Source organism: Spodoptera frugiperda, chromosome 13, assembly GCF_023101765.2.
Source record: "Spodoptera frugiperda isolate SF20-4 chromosome 13, AGI-APGP_CSIRO_Sfru_2.0, whole genome shotgun sequence".
NCBI classification, from domain to species: Eukaryota; Metazoa; Arthropoda; class Insecta; order Lepidoptera; family Noctuidae; genus Spodoptera; species Spodoptera frugiperda.
Window position 1 is genome coordinate 5607436 of NC_064224.1, and position 21202 is coordinate 5628637.

General features: G+C 35.3%; 1 protein-coding gene across 1 annotated transcript in view; it reads left to right on the top strand.

Annotated features, from left to right (window-relative positions):
- LOC118270339 (5-hydroxytryptamine receptor 1) overlaps nucleotides 1–21202 on the top strand; it is a 173111-nt gene that overhangs the window by 92413 nt on the left and 59496 nt on the right. The window contains exon 3 of the mRNA XM_050698012.1: nucleotides 4854–4898. The gene's annotated coding sequence lies outside the window, so the exon portion shown is untranslated. The remainder of the gene's footprint in view (nucleotides 1–4853; nucleotides 4899–21202) is intronic.

Below are 21202 nucleotides of genomic sequence, written 5' to 3' on the forward strand. Positions count from 1 at the left end.
AGTCTTCTTTCCGGAGAGTGAATGTTATGTGTACTGACTTTGATGCGCTGACTGCAATCCTCCATTTGGCCAACCACTTTTCGATTTTATTCAGACTGTTTTGCAAGATACGAGAAGCTCTGTTTGGACACTTGTGCGAGGCGAGTAATGCTGTGTCATCAGCGAAGGTTGCCACAGTAACTTCTGGACTTAGTGGTAAGTCATATGTGTACAGAGTGTATAAAACTGGTCCCAGCACTGATCCCTGAGGTACTCCTGCTGATATTTCATAAAAGTTTGAGGTACAGTCGTTCTCGGTTACTTGGAAAATCCTATCAGACAAGTAGGATTTCAGGATTCCGTAGAATGTGTGTGGTAATATGGATTTTATCTTGAATAGAAGACCTTTGTGCCACACCTTGTCGAAGGCCTGTTGGATATCTAGAAAAACTGATGAACAGTATTCCTTTTTTTCCAGTGACGTTCTAATAACTCTGCACACCCTATGCACTTGTTCAACAGTCGCATGCTCTTCTCTGAACCCAAATTGATGTTCCGGGATGACTGATTTTTCTTTGATTACTTTTATCATTCTGGTAAGTAGTGACCTTTCAAACAACTTTGACATTATGGGCAAAAGGCTGATTGGCCTGTATGATGTGATTTCGTGTATAGGTTTCCCAGGTTTGTGAATCATTATAATATTCGATACTTTCCAAAGATCTGGGAAATATCCAATTCGCATTATTGCATTAAATACCATTGTTAGGTATACAGCAACTTTTCGAGGCGATTCTTCAAGAACCTTTTTGTCAATAAGGTCATACCCTGGAGCTTTATTGTTTTTAAGGGACTTAAGGTTTCTATATATTTCTTTTGGCGTCACTAATTTGAGGGGTATATCAAGTTGAAAAACTTGGTCCAGAATCAGGTCAATATCTGTTTCGTCCGCATTCAGAGCTGTGATTGGAGTAAATACTTGACTAAGATGCTTTGCGAAGGCTTCAGCTTTGTCATGAGGGCTTCTAATCCACTGGCCATCGTGTGCACGTAGAGGCGGTTTTTGATGTAATGGTCTGTCAAAGTTTTTACAAGCTTTCCATAGTGAGTAGTTGGTTGCTTTTGTAGCTGACAAACCCTCTAGGTAGACATCTAGGGCAGCGTCGTTAGCGTCCTTGATAAGAGTTTTTAATTCCCTTATAGCTCTGTTCAACTTCCTTTTGTCATTTGGGTGTCTACTGATGTGCCATACTCGACGCAGCCGCCTTTTTTCGAGTATCTTTTGTCGTATAGACTCAGAATATGTTTTACTCTGAGGCGAACGTTCGCAAACTTCAGGCGTGGACATCCAACAACTTTCCTGGATAACTGATGTTAATTTGCGTACGGCGTTGTCAATGTCTGATGTGGTTTTAAGCTTTACCCTCATTTCCAATTTCTCATGAACCAGTTCGCGGAAAGTGTTCCAGTCAGTACGCTTGTTGTAGAGTTTGGTTTTCTGTCCCATGTTCAAAACAGTACTGCCGATAGTAAGAATCACCGGAACGTGGTTGCTGTTACAGTCCAAGCTAGTTGTAATTTCATGAGAAAGCCTCGACAGACCCTTTACTATGAAGAAATCTATGACGTCAGGAAGGCGGCTTGGATCAGTCGGCCAATTAGTCGGTTCAGTAGTTGAGATGGTAGTCAGATTGTTCTTATCTACAGATTTCTTGAGCTCTCTACCTCTCGTGCTAGTAAGTCTAGAAGCCCAGTGTAAATGTTTAGCATTCCAATCTCCACCTACTATAAAACGTAGTCCAAGTGTGTTGAATAGCTCGTCATATTGCTCTTCTTTTATGTTGTGCTTTGGCGGGCAGTATATAGCAGACACATTAAATGAACCATTTCGATCATTGACTGCAACAGTTGCTGCTTGTATATGTGGTTTCTTAAATTGCGGTTGCTCATAGTGTTTAATATTTGATTTTATAATTAGGGCAGCGCCCGCATGTGCTGTGCCGTCTGGATGGTTTGTGGTGTAAATATTATAATTACGTATATGAATACTACTGTTGTCAGTCAAATGAGATTCGGACACAAGTAAGATATCTATGTTGTGTGAATGTAAAAAGACTTCGACTTCCTTCATGTTGGGAGATAACCCGTCTAGGTTCCACGCTGCTATCTTTAGGGAAGCCATTAGGATATTTTGGCTACCAGAGTTGTTATGAGGTTGATTAAGGTGCTCATTTGTTGTAAGATTAGATCAAACTTTTCTGCTTGTTTGAGAAGCATTTCTTCAGTTTTATTTGGTGTAGTTGTATCCATAATCACTGTGTTTTGGTTGGTTCTCAATATTTCGGCGTAGCTTGGTCTCTTTTTGGTGTTCAGGTTCGTCTTTCCTTCACTGTGTGTGGCTGGTTGTAGTGGTTTTCTCGGTACCTGGCCACCTTTGTTGGCTACAGGAATGCAATCTACTGGCATCTGTTGATTATCAATATTTGTTGTTGTTGCTCTATTCCTTATGTGTGACTGCTTGTTTGATTTCCTAGCTAGTATTTCTTTATACACGTCGCAACCCTTGTAGTTTGCCGGGTGTGCACCGAAACACAGAGCACATTTAGCTGGAGTATTCCGATCGGTCTTTGGACAATCTGCTGTCCTGTGTCCTTGGGCACATTTCACGCAGCGGTAAGGTCGCATGCAATAGTTTTTAGAGTGCCCATATTGTTGACATTTTTGGCACTGAACGATGGAGTTTCGTTTCCGTGGTGGCTCTATGGTGATTAATTGATGATGGATGTATTTGATGGTCTTTACCGCGTCATTGTTAGGGCTTTGTTGTAGGGTCGCAAAAAATGTTGAGGTGGGTTTCTTTTCTGGTCCGTACTTCGCATTTATTATCTCTCCGATAACTGTGTTTCCGGTCTCTTCTAGGGTTTCCTTTATGACACTAATAGGTGTTGAGTGATGGAGGTTTTTGATTACAATTCTACAAGGTTTATTGTCCTTTCTGTTGAATGTGTGTCCAATAAGTCCTTGCTCTCGAATAACTTTAATAATAGATTGGTAGACCTCTACGTTAGTGCAATTAATGCGAAGTTGGTTTTGATTTATTATTTTGTATTTGAAATCGGTTTTGCTGGCCACACCTTCAAGGAGTTCAGTAAGCTTGGTGAGTTCTTCTATTCCATAAAGAATTATCGGAGGAGGTTTAGAAACCTTTACAGGAGGTTCCGCTTCGTTATTTTCTTCCTGGTCAACAGAAAGAGAGTTAAATTGATTTGTGGTCACAATTCTCTCCGGAGAAGGCGATTTAATCGCTTTCCTTTTAGCACTGCGTAGCTGTGGTACTCTCTGCCACGTGGGAGGATTGAGATTATCGGCTTCGGTATCCGTATTGCTCGAGTGAGTATTCTGACCTTGATTGTTAGCATCTATCACAGAGCTAAGAGATGCACTTCTAGGTCTGGCCAGGAATAGACCAGGATGGAAAACTTGCTGTGCTAGCTTCTTATTACTTTCTTTAAGACCAGTAGCATTCACTGGTAAGGGGGCCCGGGTACCCACCCTCTTACAGTCTTCACTTTTTTTATTAATATTATTTTCTAATTCATTCATATCTATTCCCACGAGTAAGGTCGATATATTCTGGTCGCTAGGGAGGTGACGCCTATTCTCCCTAGAAGGCTTCTTCAACGGCGTTTGCCAGGTCCGCCGAGGTTGGTCGCTAATGACTGGTCTCCCACCAGCCATGCAGTCTCTTGGCGCGTATCCCACCGTAGACTTGGGGTGAATTTTTATAGAGGCTTTCTACCTCATGGTTCGGGCAGTTAAGCCAAGACCATCGGTCCTGCGATGTTGCAGGGTTGCGATTTGTGAGGGTAATTTCCTACCGACACGGAGAGCCGAACTGGTTAGGTTGGCTAAGTCGGGTTATTTAACCGCCGCCCGAGACCCGGCGTTTCTATCCATTTGGCACCACCCAGGGGACACGTGCAGGGTTGTGGTTAGGTAGTTCCTACGGACGCGGATAGGTCTATCCCCCAATCACGCTTTCTAAACATAGTTTTATTTTACTTTTTCATAATAACTTTATTGTATTTTTTTTCTTTGTTTTAGTTTTAAGTTATAGTGTGTAAGTTGCACATATTTATTTATTACTTACTAACGACCGCCCCAGCGTCGCATGGGTGCAATGGTGATATATTATGCATGTATTTATACCTATAAACCTTCCTCTTGAATCACTCTTTCTATTAGAAAAAAACCGCTTCAAAATCCGATGCGTATTGAATTTTTTGAATTTGAATTTGAATTTGTAGTTTTAAAGATGTAAGCATACAAAGGGACATAGGGCTGTCTCTATGTCCCTTTGTTTTATACAATGTAGTGATTTAAGTTTTCATTATGAACAAACTGTAATTTTAAATGTATCTCTCTATAAATAAAAATGTGTCGAAAATTGTTAAATAAATCTGAACGGAGAAAAATAAGAAATCAGGTAACTTCCCTCTTACCTGAATGTAAATAGGGAAAATATTGGAAAATTTGTTCGTTTTTATTATGGAAAGGCCGGTAATATTTTCTTCTTCAACTTAAATGAGCCGTGCAGTCTCTGAGTTGTTCTTTGAAGTTATATTTAATCCAAATGCGTTGCGGCAGCTTTCAGTTTTGCACACATACGTGTGGAGATTTGGATCATTGAAAGGCTTTCATAAAATAAATCCGTTTTTTATTAAACTGGTAAAGTAAGAAGTAAAATGTTTTTGTATGTGATGGCTTTTTAAGAGACACTCCATTTGTAACTTTAAATTGTAAGTAGGAAGGTTTAATATTATGTTAAAACGTTAGATTTTTGTACTAATACAATATTTTTCTTCTTGTTACAGATCAACATAATATCAAAGAGATACAAGCACATATCTTTTTATAAGGTAAGACTTTTATACTTTAACAAAAAATATATCTTAGGTACAAGATACAAATAAACTTTACTCTCTGGCTAAAACAAAAATTACAACAAAATATAATAAATACAGGTTGACAATTTCAAACTTATAATTAGAACTTATAAGCCCAGTAGGTCTACTCCGGTTCTCGAATGCGAAGTTTCGTTTAATCTTCGGCCGCAAGCGTTAGTAGGTTTTATTAATTTACTAATAAAATTACTTAAAATAACGTTTTATTTTTAATTTCAAATCTCAACCTATTTATTTATCTTCATTTCATTCGTGTTCACAAAAGGTCACAATAAATGGAATTGTAGTATGAAATCTTTGTTGAATTGTTTTCCTTCACCATTTGTCAAAAGTGTCTAAATATTCTTAGATTGTTAGATTCTAAGTGCCACATACCTAAACATAAATACAGATAAAAACAGGTACAATATGTACCCAAACTGCTCATACACGACTAGAGATGTCCTTTCAGACGTGTTCAATTTGCGATTTGAACCCCTGACATATATGCGACCTTCTCTATACCAGCGATTAGCGTGAGTGTTCTATAGAATATTCGTATTGAGACACGGTAGCTTATTTGATAGATGATTTAACTCGTACGAGTTTTTTCACTGTGTTGTTTTTTGAGTTTATATTATTAGAGTTAGCTGTGGGTCCTTTATTGCAGGAAGGGTACTGTTTTTAAGCAATAGTTCAATATTAAATCAACGTCTTTAAAAATCACAAAAATTACACAGTGATCATAATTGTGAAAAGATGACACAAGAATTGAAATGGATACCTTGGACATTAACATAAAATTCATATCCTTATAACATAACAAAACATGCTGCGAAGAGACTAAACATATTTTAGGCCCTCTTTTCCATCTTTTGTCTTTCTAGTGCTATGAAAAATGAATTTATAAAACACTAAGCAGGTATACGTCAGACGTTACAGTACTTAAACTCAAAACAACAGAGTGAAAAAAGTACCTATGTTTATGACATAGGTATTTTTTGTACTCATTTTGCTCATGATATGGTCAAATTCAGCTGTCCCAACAGCAAACCGAAACAAATCAAACCAAAAGAATTAACCTAGCATATTGGTACTGGGACGTACCAAAATATGTACTTTATGTTCAGTTTAAGTTACCGTGTCCCTTCAACCCACTGGATCCAAAATTAGTTGACTTGCTGAAGCCAGGATCGGAATACAAATGAAGGTGATAAGTTTATAATTAAATTGTATCCAGCCTACTACAAATTCGTGCATTTCGTGAGAATTATCTTCACTTCATGCCACGTCTATAAATAGACATTACGTTGATAGCAGATTGAATGTGTACACCAATACACCAATATTGGCACCAATTGTAGAACCAACGCCAATGTTTATCACCAATATAAACTCAAGATGAAAATTGAGAACTAAACAAATTCGATAAAAACTTTAATACTTATTAGTTTTTTGAATGTTTAAACTAGATATCGAAGTACTAAATGATGTAGGAGAATGATGTCATTGTGGTTTTTGTTTTACTTAAACAACTATTAAAATAATATGTAATTTTATTCTCTTCTTCGTCTTGAAAAACTTAGGAATGATACGACATTATTAAATATATCCTTCAACAAAATGAATGTTCAGAACTTTTAAACAAAATATATTATGTTACATCCATCCAGTTAAGCCAGTTTATCTGTTATCATGGCGCTTGCAACAGTGCCGAAATATCGGAAACTCATAGACATAAATAAACATGTTAAATATCCCGTCTTATGTTCTAATGTTAGTGTTAGTGACCATGTCAGTTAAAAACTTAAAATAATTATCTGTTTTATTAAACAAAATATCTATTTAACTGTTAAAATTTTCCACACGTATTCAAATAGCGTGTAACAGTAAAAGTATAAACGTTACTAAAGAAGTCAATGTACTTAATATCCGAATGCTTTTTGCTAAGGAATATGAGCGAAGAGCGAACGTGAGCAAAAAAGGCACCATTCTATACATTTTATACTAAAGTACTTATAAAGTGTTACTCATAAGAAACAGCTGAGCATTTTTTAGTAAAAAATGTGCACAGGTGTACTTGTATTTCATACACTTCGTTTCTTACATTTTTGTTAAAAGAAACAGCATGTTTCGTGTGTATATGATAGTAATCTGAGAGTCATCTTGGTGTTCATCAAGGAATTTTGTCACGTAGCACAATGTTTTTCTATATTTTACACTTTTCCTGAGACAGAGCTCAAATTGACACTTTTTTGAGGAGAGACTCTTTTTTTTTAAGGACACTTTGCTTAAAATTGTATAATGACTTTCCCGTCTTGGGCGAAGCGAGAGGAAGTATCAGACTCGTACTGACTAAAAACCATCCCGTTCCTACTCGTGCTTTTTCAGCCGGAGCCCCGGTAAACGCGTTAGTCCGCAGCTAACTAACTGCGGACTATTTAATTAAATAGATCACACTATGATCTTGAATTTTGAAAAAAAAAACTGTTGTCCCTTTTTAGACATATAGTCTACCACCTTTGATTTAAAAACTATGTCCGTTTATCATTAGAGGAAGGGCATAAACTGTGTTTTTTTTTCTAATCACAAAATAACCTAGAGTTATAACTTAATCTGCGTAACAGATAAAGCAAACACGAGTTTTTCTAAAAAAAGGACCATCATTAATATATTATTTTTTACCCATCTCTCAATTGAGATCAACCCTTACCACTCATCAATCAAGCTCAAAAATATTAAAACATAATACCTAGATAACGGCAACCTTTTTAATCGATTAGAAATGACAATGAATGGGAAGGTATCGATCGGCTCGTCAACCTTCCTGAAGGTACTTACTGTAATAAGGTCAAGACGTAACACTATCGATTAATTTAAATAACAAAGACAGTCTCGTACTCGTTAGTCTAACGATTACAGGTGTAAAAGTCTCACGGGGATTTTCAAAATTATCTTAAAGTCGTAATAAAACCGCTGTCCATTAATGAAATCCATTAATGGATTTTGTTAATTAAAATATCACTTAGTAAGTAGTAAAATAGTAAGAGAACTTGAATTATATTCCCGGGAACGTATCATTCGGATATACATATAATATAAGTAACATTATTTTTTAATAAGACAAACCCACCATATCCTTCCAAAACCGCGGCAACACCTATAAGCCAGGATCTACAGTAGATAAAACCATGAAAACGAAAGAATACTGAAGTTCACTGCGTACCAAGGACATGAATGACCGTCTTGGATCCCACAACGAAATAAATCAGAAGATATTATTAGAGGAGAAGAAAAAGAAAATGATAAACTCCAATTCTCTCCCTTTACGGCTTCCCATCAGACATCAACCCTACTAGGATAGGTATGGGGCCAACACAGATGAGAATCAGTGGTGTTCTGATTGCTCTTTGAGTAAACAACAATATTTACCCTTGAAACACAATAGTGACGTGTTTACGAAGTAATCGCATTAAAAATTCAATGCAAAATCGATTCATATCTCTTTGATGTCTAACTTTTTATACTCGAACAACATAATGGGGCAAGTTATTACGTATGGGAAATCGTTTGTTTGAAATGCCAATATTGTGGTTTCATGTTTGATTTGAAATTGATTTTTGTTTTTGTATATTGGCATTTTTCTGCTGACTACGATGATGACGATGAATACACCTACACTTGCATTATCTACAGACTAGTCAGGTCCATAATAATGCTAAACCCCCTTAGGGGTACCTTGGCAAGGTGGATGAAATACAATTAGGTCACTAATATCTAGACCTACCCTTTAACAGAGATACAAATATAATAGCCACGTACACCTCAGCGATATCCGATAAGTATATTGCTAATATTGTTATTACATTTGATCCAGTCACAAGCCAAATGTATTATTTTCCTAAACCAGGCTCCTTCTCACTGTCCAAATCTCTCCTAGGTCTATTTTAACACCCTTGTCTAAAGCCCACACCTTTTCTCTTATTTTCCCATAGGGAAGAGGTTCTTATAAAAACACAACATACTATGATAATAATGATTATTATAAAACCAGACGACACTTATTTTACCCAAAAACATGCTTAGGTAATCTTCATCTCTACGACCTAAAAGATATAAGGAATGGAATGTAGGTGAATACCGCTACATCTCAAGTTATACAAAACCAGTAAGTGACTATTGAAGGTTCGAGATAATCTGTATGTGAACTTGTATGTTTGTAAACGCACCCACGACACAGGAGAAAATCCTAATGTGGGGCAACGTTTTAAAAAAAACCATATATAAAGAGACCATGATAAACTGATTTAGTATATTTTGATGTGCAACTGTGTCATACCTACTACTCGTATTTCCATACATTGTATGCCAAGTTCTTTAGATACCAAATCCGTAATATAAAGTTGTCGATATCGAGATTTACGAGTATCGAATAGCAGATAGAATATTACCATCAGTATTGAGTACTCGATTTCTCGATAGAATTTATATGTGACAGAAGTTTTAGGAGGAAAGATATTGTATGGATTTTACTTCATTTGTAACGAGTGAAGCAACTTGATCGATTTTGTCGATCAGGAAAATGTGGTATCGAGATTTTAGATTTCCAATTTTTCTCTTACAAAACTAAATTTGGAGTGTTTCGACAATGACTACAAAATTTTTGTGAAAATCTCAGTTTGGAGCAGGGTTTACAAAATAATTGACGCATTATCTGGGTATGCGCTATGCGCGGGTTTAGTTTTAATGTAGAAATAACGTATTCTGTAAACGCACCTAGGAATGACACCGAAAAAACATCCTATGTTAGTCAACGTTTCCATCTATCCTGTGTTTTTACAAAAGCAATAACTAAATTAATATATTCTATCAAAGTCAGTCTAGTCATTAACATTTTTAAAACTTTAAACAAGCTCTCCTATTAGTGGTCCCGCTTGACACTACATTTTCTCCCGAAGGACGCTTAGAGTGCAGCTTGGGTGGCTGACTTCACTAATTGACCCACTCGTCATATTTCCTCACACAGTCATGTAACGAGCATACCAGTAGTTTTACTATAAATTTAATGTACGCTACAGACCTTACGATTTCATTTTTTTATGGTATAAGCTGGTAAGCGAGCAGACGGATCATATGATGGTAAGCAATCGCCGCCACCCATAGACACCTGAAACACCAGTAGCGTTACAAGTTGGTTGCCGGTCTTTTGGAAGTTACTGACCCTACCTTTTGCCACACTCAGGGCGAAAAGAGACATTCCATGATACTTCCCCTTTAAAAAAAGATACTGTGGACTGACACGAGCTGTTGATATTATTGATGTATGTTGCATTTTCGAATTTAAAATTACGATTTCAAAAGCCAAAAATATTGAAACCTTTCTTTAAAAAAGTAATTTACAAATACATTACTATAATGGTCAATAAAACCAACCAGTAACTTACCAGAACGAAATCGAAACGAGAGCGCGTTCTGATTGGTTAGTTCTTGGAGCCGACCAATCAGAGCACCGAACGCGCTCTCGTTTAGTAGTCCAACGTAAAGTAAACTCGTACTAAGGCTACAGTTAATAAAAAGGCAATGACTTCGTTTCGCATTTAAGTTTACTGCGTATCAGATATAGACGCCTTTTATAGTCAGGTAAGGGGTAACGAGCAGCACTTACTGTCCACCCACCCCGAATTTAAACGGTTTTAGCTGCTGAAATCTGTTGGGTTGGCAAACATTTAATTTCGGTTGCAATTTTCACTTTATATTTGTTGAAATCACAGTTTCTGTCGTTTTCGAGTAAATATAACTGTAAAGTTATATGTTACTTTAAACGTTTAATACAATACAACAAAAATATGGTTTTGGTTTAAGAAAAAATGCGGATTATCTACAATTAATTTCGTAGATTACCCCTTTCCCAATCTTCCTAATCCCCGATTCCCCAACAACCCTTAAATTTATAACCCCCAAAAGGCCGGCAACGGACTTGTAACGCCTCTAATGTTTCGGGTGTCCATAGGCGGCGACAATTGCTTTGGCAACAATCAGGTGATCCGTCAGCTCATTTACTGGTTTATACCATAAAAAAAGATTTTGATGTGAAATACGGAACACATTTTTTTTATTAAATATCGGAATTTGATATTGCCTATAATGTCACAATGTGACCTAAAACAGAAATAAATTAAAGCATTATTCTAAAACTCTTTCACGGAAAAAATATTTCACTATTTGTATTCTTAAACTTCAGTACAAATAGCGTGACATAAATACAAAACAAATTCTAGACCTAAAATTAAAAAAAAATACAAAAGCATTCATTGTCTGTGTTGACGGATTGCTGACTCATCCAGCGTTTCTGAACTATAATTGTATTACACAGGGTGTAGTTTTGAAACCACAACAAAACACGGGGGCATGTCACAGTAGTCATAAATGTTCGATTTAAAATAAGGTTTCTGGTCAATAGGTAAAAACACGGCTATAATAAATTATTTAAGTTTGGCAGTATTTCAGAATAATCCGTCAAAAAAAGGTTTTTAGGGAATTGGTAATAATATCAAATACGTGTTTGAGTTTGTGTGTGTAATGCCGCGTTTTAAGCTAGTTACATAACTTTGGAATGTGATAGTCGTAGTTCTAACTTAAGGATTTTAGTATTATCAAAAAAAAAATTGCCCACCATTTTTTTATTGATTTGGACTGAGAATCGATAGCTGAGTTAGTCCTTGAATGTTTGAATGTTTCTCGGCTTCAAAACGACACCCTTTATACCTAGACTATTTTTGTAGCCAAACAACGAGATAGATCACACGAAGACAAATTGAATTTTCATTAGCGCTTTGTCAACAATCCTCAAGGTTGTAATACCTTCAGTTGTATATACAGTCAGCCCTGTTATTTAGGTACGAAAATAAAAATAAAGATTGACTCAGTACAGAGATAGTAGCCATCTTGGTCGGCTAATGAGTCAAGCACACACACACATCATCACGCCTTTTAGCCCCGAAGGGATAGGCAGGTGCACATCACGGCACGTAATGCCGCTATATAATGTACAATACACCCACTTTTCACTATTTGTGTTATAAGTCACAACGATACACGTAGGTGCAAAGATATGGCTTAATTATAAAACATTTAATTTTGTGTAATAATAGCTGCTATTTATTTAATTTCTTACTTGCATATCAAATAACTGAGCTATAAAAAAGTATTTATTAAATATATTGATTGATTTTCAATTTGTACTAAAACATTTTGTGCGAGCTGACTGTACCATAGGGTAATAGTCGCTCGAAATAAACACAATTAGAATGTCTAGTTCAACATGGTAGGCTGTTCGACAGAAGTTCCTTTTCTTACAAATATCGGGATAAATAAAATTCTCCTTAATATTTCACTCGACTCAAACCTGTTTAGTAATATTGTCAGAGGTAAAGAGCAGCAACAAATAAATTCATTGAAATACTGGGTGCTATCGATGTTTAAACAGTTCAGAGCTAGTCGACAAACGCTAAAGTGGCATTTAGCTACCGGCTCAAGCCAAAAAGCGCTGCTACTCGGTCTCTGTCAATGAGTAATCTTTAATTAGCTCTCAGGATACCCACGAGAGGAGTAGTGTTAGTAACAAAGGTATTTTACTCTGTCCTTCGATGACCACACCATTCAATAGTAAAATGATATCTAGTGTTATCGCAATAAAATTCATTTTCGTTTTCCATTCAACTATTCCAGACCTAATTTAACGTACCTCGTATGATATTTTTACACCAGTTACCAATGATAAAGTCAGATTCAATTTTAAAACTGTCTGCGCCAGTCTATACAATTTGAAATGTTTGTTTCTGTTACCCACATAGATGTTTAGACGGCTGATAATTATTAACAACACATTGTTTTCCTTAAGCTTTTAATTGGAAAATATTTGTCAACAACTTTGTCTGAATAGCTTATAATTTTTTTTTCCTAAAGAATTAAACACATTAAAATCATACTACTATGTACCTTCAACTTTTTTTAAAAACCACACCGTTCCTACTACTGCTTTTCGAGCCAGAGCCCGTTAATCCGCTAGGCAGTCTGCAGCTACTACTTATACCTTGAAGAAGAATATCACAAATCTTTCTTTGTAGAGCAGCGGAAGACTTAACCAGTTGCCAGATCTCCGGCTCGAAGAATAGGAGTAAGAATGTGGTTGTTTTTAGATAGTAATACTGTAACACTCCCTTTCGCCTCGCTCAATGTAGAAAAAATTGGATGAAGTTCCGCCTCAAAAAATCTACTTACTTTATTTAGTAATAATCTTATTATTCTCTTTAATAAACTACCTACTAAAATTACTCACCAACGCCCTAATGAAACTCTCTTAGTAAATTCACGTTTGCGCCAAGCTCGAGCCATTAACGTCCTACCACTTATCGGCAGGTACTCGTAAGAGAGACTAGGCTCAGAATATTTTAATACTTCATTTGCAACAAGTGTTATGAGTGTGTTTTCAGCTTTATTTAATAGTGATTACGCTCGTTGCTTTTAACGAGAAATTAGGTCCGTACTAGGTTTTAGGTTTTATATAATGTTAGCTTAAGGTATAAAGGAATTTTAGATGATCAATTTTGTTACTCTTTTTGATGAAAAATAATAAGTATTGAGTGATGAAATTGGATTATAGTGGAAACTCATCAGACGATGCGGCCAATTTTGGTAATTATTGACCAAAAGTTCTTGTCATATGGATACTTCAATAACAAAGTTCTTTCTTTATATTTCTACAACGCGAAAGGATGTTACAGATTAGTCTGCTATGTGTACTAAACCGCTAATTTTGAGGTATGGTGTAAAATAAACCGCATTATCGTCATACATTTTATCCCCTAAGGGGTAGGCAGAGGTGTACATGGTGCACGTAACGCCATTGTACAATGTACATCCACTTATCACAATTTATATTGTAAGCCCCATTTAATAAAATAATAAAAAAAACATTTTTCTGAAAAGTAGCATAAAGGATTTTTCTTTCACATAATTTCCTTTGTTTATTTTACTTTACAAATCTACACAGCAACAACCAAAGCGATATAAAAAAATAAAATCCAATAACCACCAATGTTTGTTTCTAGGAATTCTTCGAGTTCTAGTTGCGGCAAAGAGTTACAAAACAAATTGTGTTCACAAACGACTATGAGTATAACTGAGCACTTCCGATCGCGTTCATTCTTTATTTGTTGTGCTGAGGTGCTGGTAGGTGTAGCAAACTGTGGGAATAAATTGTGGAGTAGAGTTTTAGGTAATGTTAATATTGTTATTGACTGCCTCGTTGGCCGAATTGTAAGTGCGGCAAGGGGTCTCGGGTACGATTCCCGGGTCGGGCGAAGTACTGCTGGGCTTATTTCGAAAAAAAAAAATCTCAATAGTAGCACGGAGTCTGGAAATGTGTCCGGTTTATGGCAATAGGCTAACCACCTATATTACATGGGACTTACAACATAAATTGTGAAATGTGAGTGTACATTTTACAGTGGCATTACGTGCCATAAAGTGCACATCTGCCTACCTCTTCGGGGATTAACCTTTTGAACGCCAATGGCATGAATAGATGTCATGCGCAAGCGTGCCCTGTGCGCCACCGACATCTATAGATGCCAAGAAACAGATCACAGAGAAAAACAAAATAAACACATTAAATCATTACTTTCACGTGTTTTATTGATGTATCTTAAGAACTGAATACCCAGTTATTACATAATTGTACACAGTGAACAAAATTGCAATATAGTTATTCTAATATTTGATTGATAAAAACAACTTAAATATCGGCTAAAAAAGCATGTTCTCTCGCGCCAATGGCATGTATACGACATGCCTACTAGTGATGTAGTGTAATTCAAGTAATATTAAAACTTCAACTAAATGACTCGCTTATTTTTTGTAGTAACTATTAAAAAGTATATATATAACCTTAGTCTCTGAGAAAAAAGGTAAATATACTATATTTTAAACTGAAAAATTCTTGGGTATAATAGCATATCTTTATATATATAATTCTTCTGTACGTGTGTATGTCACTGAACTTCTCTTAAACGACTGGATTGATTTTGATGATTTTTTTGTGTGTGTTCAAGGGGATCTGAGAATGGTTTACATTCACAATTTTGTCCGCTGGACAATGTTTTTTTTAATTAATTTTTAATTTATTTGTAGTTGTTGATTTTGGAATGTTTTACATTGGATCCGACAAATGTTCAAATTAAAGACGTGTAGACAGGACAACGTCTGTCGGGTCCGCTAGTTTACTATATTTTCAATATTATCGACATTCCCTTTTCGCCAATCATGCGCATCCCTAGCATACTACCAATATGCAATCCCTTCTGCGCCATTGACATGTATAGATATCGGACTCGTGACGTCGTAAGCGCATGCCGTGTTTTTAAATGCGGGGAAGTTGCAAAAAATATTTTATCGAGTACCTACATTATAATTGCAAAAATGGCGAGTAAGTTAATTCTAATTTAATGTCAGATGTTTTAATAGTAAGTACGAGTACAGTCTAGGGTAAATATATAGATACAAGTAGGTATGATGTAAGTTTATATGTACTCATATAAAGACGACTCATTTTAATATGACGAGTTTAAATAATTAGGTATATACTTAGTGCACAACTTTGGTAGGTATCTGGGGGCACGGTAGTGCCCCCGCCAAGACGAGCCAAGCGAAGCGCAAGGGCACTACCTACCTTTTCTCGAAGCGCTTCGTCGTATTTTTGAACCTTCATAACTTGAGTTTGGGTTATACCAGATAAACAAAATTTTCAGGATATAATGTCAGTGGTAGACTTAATAAACCTCTAAAGTTTCAATTGCATAGCTCTTATACTTTAGATTTTATTGATATCTAAAATACCCCGATTTCGTCACTCACTCACTGATGATCAACAAAATTCTTAAGGTACTTCCTGAAGTCCTAGAAAACTGAAATTTGGTATGTAAGCTAGTATTAGTACCCAAACAACAAAAAAATCCTAAAACTTGGAACTTTTACCCCCAACCCCTTAAACTAGGGGGTGAAAGTTTGTTCGAGACTTCCGCAACTTTTGACGCTAGAGGTCTGAATGCGGCCGCGGAGGGGTAAAAATCTGAAATAGGGAAACTTAATTCCCTATTTCCTGCTTGAGATCTGAAAATTATACACAAGTACATAGAACACAAACTTTTCATCAAATCAAAACATTATCCTACCCATAAGTACTTAGATATGAATAATATTACTACACTTCACTTCGGTAAGTGTTTATTAATCAACCTATACTTTTGAACATAAGCATCGTAAGTATAGTATGCGCCAACGCCCGCCGCCTGCCCCCTCGTCCCCGCGCAGTAGCTAAAAATAATCGGCCCGTCAGCGAGCGCGGCACCCGAACGCGGGCAGACGTCGTTGACGGTTGTCTCGTTGAATGAAAAGTTTTCGGAATATTTCGGTGATTTAAAAGTTTGCTATCGCGGAGAAAAAAACCATTTGCCTAATATTTAATTGTTAGTAGTTTAGTAGGTAAAGGTTTAGATACTAGTGTTTTAATTTTCATTGATAAAAAGTATTAGGATTACGTTTCCAATTTTCTTATAAATTTAGTAGTTTAGTAGGTGAATTTGTCGCTCATTTTATCTTTCTATCATAAGCAACCTACAAAAAGAAATGAAATCCCACAAAAACATTTCATGTTAAATGTTGCCAAGACGAGACCATATAGCTCGCACTGTCAAAAAGTAATCAGATCCCGTGTAGAGCCAAGTTTCTAACCCTATACTTTTGAACTGGCGAGTTGGCCGCACGGAAAGAGTTTAGAAGATTGAATAGATTTTTAAGCTCAAGCCCATATGACGAATAGCAAAAAGTCCGTGCGGCCGACTCGCCAGTTCAAAAGTATAGGGTTAGAAACTTGGCTCTACACGGGATCTGATTACTTTTTGACAGTGCGAGCTATATGGTCTCGTCTTGGCAACATTTAACATGAAATGTTTTTGTGGGATATAGATTTATAATGTCATTCTCTTAATAATTATGCTATGTTACCTACTGCTTAATTATTTAAGTTTCATTTAAATTTCGGTACCTGGTTAAATAGTTTATTTCGTGTTTTTGTCACATATTTGTGTCGTTGGCGCTCAGGGACAGTTTTCGCTTGTCACGTATTTGTGACCCTGACGAAAATGAAAATAAAATTGATTATCGATGAAGTTTTGGAATCCCTATTTTTTTCGTAGGTATTTGCGGTGAATTTATGGCCTGGCGTTGAGGGCAAGTTCATGCGTTTTTGCTCTGGCGTTCAAAAGGTTAAAGGCGTAAGGTTATAAAATTTTAATAACCCTCCTTCTGGCGCAGTCGGGTAAAAATATATATTTGTGATCCAAAACGTTATTTTGTTTATTAAATAACGCCTCATTAACATTAACACAACCATTTGACGAGGAACTCGACTAGTTTCAAGAGACGCTAGCGACTCAAATTCAAGAGCTCTGCAACATACGACGCAGAAACGGTCTGCTCACAAAAAAAATTAAATTCGAGTATATTAAAATGAGAAAAGGATCTTGTGGGCAATGTCTTGAGCGACAAAATTATGTGTATCAATTTTTCTTTCTAAAAACGATTAGTAACATAATATAGATCGTGGTTTAGAAGGTTTAGGTTTTAGATTTTATAATTTTAATATTTCTGTTGTTAAGGTTTATCCTAGAGCGTTGTTGCTTGGTTTTCGTGAAATATTTACTGTCTTAACTTTTAAGATGGGATAACTACTTAATTTTTAAGATAGGCTTTACTCGTGAGAACATATTGTAACCAAGAATTTTATTGTGAACCTGATAGAAAAAATGTTACCTATGGAGTTTCTTGCTCGTTCTTCTCCAAAGGAATTTACACTTTAGAAGGAACGAATAGCTTCACTAGAGGACTGATTGATAGACAGACATTTTTAATATGATCTATTTGAAATAAATAATTTTTACTTTGACTTTGACTTTAACTTTGACATTAACATTGACTTTGACTTGAAGAGTAGGAGTAGCGAAAAATGTATTCTACTCTGCCGATATCACACGACTTAAACTACTCAGGTTACTTTTAATAGATTCTTTAGGATGTACAAAGCAAGAGGGCTAAAGAAAACATGTCGAAATATTGGAAATTACTTGTAATTGGAACTACGGAACGTTATTACTGAAAAAACAGTAATATAGTCCGCCTAAATTTGTATCTAATTAATTTAGTACAGAACTGAGCAACATGTTGAATTGTATTTCTAAATACAAGTTCTAAGATTTAAAATGTACTACAGAATTTAATTTGTGGGAGTTAATTAATTGTATTGTATTGTACATATTTAATTAATTTTAATTGAAATTTCTTGTGCTTTAGGTATTTAATTATAAGTAATACTGTAATGGAAAAATGTTGTAATGTTTTCATTGGGTCGAATTAATACTTATTAGTCTTTACGCGTGTGTTTACGTTCAAATTTTTTCAGACATATTATATACTAAATCGTAAAACATTGAGAGTGCTTTTGATATGTACATGATTTTTTATCGTAAACGTTGTCCCACTCTAGCATTGTCTACTGTGTCGTGGGTGCGTAATTACAAACATACAATAGGGCTGATGACGGGGTATGAAAATTCAAAATCTATTTAGTCCGTCAATTAGGTAATGAAAAATTTAATTTTTATTTTGTCAATATATGTTATAGGATAACAATACTTAGATAAAACGAATCAAAGTTTAGGAGTGGGATCAAATACGTCATTGCTACGTACAAAACGTAGCTAGAAGTGACATTACGAGATATTTCAAATCAATATATTTAAGTAAAAGTAAAAGTATTTTTTTTAATAAATACTTGAATTGATATATTGAATTTATTAAAAAAAACTACAACACGGACATTATAATAAAAATTGGTCACTGGTACCCTATTTCACATACACATGACAATCAAACCAGAATAAAACAAATAAACATCTTACGTAGTTGTAGTAACATTAGCGACACGACCAATTCAAGAACCAAAACCGCAAATGTTTATTACCTACCCGAAAAAAAAATCAATCTGCTCGGTTTTTATTCGGCATCGACTTGAGCTATAAATAACAACGTTTCTGGAAGAATGCCTGTAATGATGTACATGAGTTTATTTATGCCCGCCAATATGAACAGACCGCTTTAACGAAAGATGTGTGCCTTGGTACAATTTAGGAGATGTAGCGTGCTTTTAATTATTAATAATATAAGGTGTTTTAAAATACCAGCTACCAGCGCAGTGGCTATAAAATTATGTCGAGTGCTTTACAAATGATTATACTGCTTGTTTTCGTCTATTATGTATAGGTAAGTACCTATATACCTATATACCGATATACATAATAATATAAGGTGTTCTAAAATGATCTGCCACGGTTTTAATGGGAGGTAGATTTGTGTTTGAAGATTACAATACTGAAGAAATTTCGTATCTCGGACCAACTAATTTAACTTGAAAACATAAGTAATTTAAATAACATTGACATATGCGCATTAATATGTGCGCATATGTGGACCACTTTATGTAGGGTAAAGTCAATGTCACTCATTTTCTCGTGCATCTCCTCCTTATCAAAATAATTCGTTTCCAGTTTCGAACGGAAAACAAAATATATGTAACCTACCTATTGTAACTCGATAAAAATTCATTATTAAAATAAAAATATTCTTATGAAACGTGTTCTTATAAAAAAAAAAAATTTGTAAAAAATAAATTGCTTTCTGCTTACAACTTAGCCCACACAGTTCCCGTCGTTATTTTCTCCCAGCAGGAAGTTTGTATTGGCTGCCAATACATTTTCATAAAAAGTGCAGTGACGTCTATTCTTACCTGTTATCAACCTGTTCATGATTATATTTCGTAGCCATCAAATATTATTTTTATATTTTAGCACTAATTAAAAATTTAATTTATCGTGAGGTGTTAAAATTTCAATTTTGTAATTAAGAAAATATCGTGGTATCCAAGTGTAGAAAGGATGGATGAAAACAGATTTATGAAAGAAAATATATACAGAGGGGATATGAATGGGACCATCGATAGAGGGTGTTCTAGACGGACACATATCGACTAGATTGGCGATATATTATAGAAGAGCCAAATAAAAATATCTTTAACCAACGAACGTACATAAAAAGACTGATGACTGTTGATAAAGCGAAAGAAGTATATAATATGTAAGATTCGTAGCAATCGGCGTTCCATTACCTCTCCATACCGCCATGGGAGGCAGGGATTAAGTATTTATATACACCGTCACCACACAGCTCTCAATACTACTCGGATAAAATACATCGTATTTTATTTCGTAGCATTTTAAGACAACATTTTTTCTACAACAGCCAAGGAGTCGGGTTTTAACAGCGGTAATTTATAAAAACGTCGAAACCGGCAAAGATATTTATCAGCCATATTTACGTTTAGGTTTCGCTTAAAATAGTGATTTGATCTACGAGATTACCACCTCTTTGCGATGGGCAGATAAATATTTTGGAACAGCTGCCAACGGGTGTAAGAATTTCCAGTGAAAAAAAAAGTAAAATGTCACCTGTATTTATGTCAACGTGTATTTCTGTATAGTTTTTTTGAAAACTAATACGATTGAGTAATACTTCGTTTTCCTAGGAACTGTCACTATAATGCTCTTTATGTTTTTTTAAACTTCATTATGCAATAGGGAAGATGACGGGGAATAAATTAAAAATAGTCCGTCAGTTAGGTAATGAAAAAATATTAGAACAAAAAAAAATATTTTAATTTTTTACGAAATATTTTATTTTAAAACGAATCAAAGTTTAGAAGCAGGAGCAATTATTTCATTTCTACTTATAAAACATACCTCGAAGTGACGTTACGCGATTTTTAAAATCAATATATCTTCGAAAGTATTTGTTTCCGTAAAGTAAAAAATACGTGTCTTACCTATGTTTTAAAATAATCTACAAGACGGACATCAAAATAAAAATTAGTCATTTATCCTATTAGGAGTGGATAGTACCTTCCATCATTCACTCTGACTATGATATGTTAGTGAAACAGTTGGAACAAAGTAAATAAATAGTATTAAACACCGTATAAATATATAATGGTATCAGGAGAAGCGCAAATGCTGATCCAAGGGAGTCAGATTCAATTCTGAGATCTACCAAAGAATTATTAGGGTCAAGAGCAATTTAGGAAATACCTGAATAGGACAAGAAATATTTATATG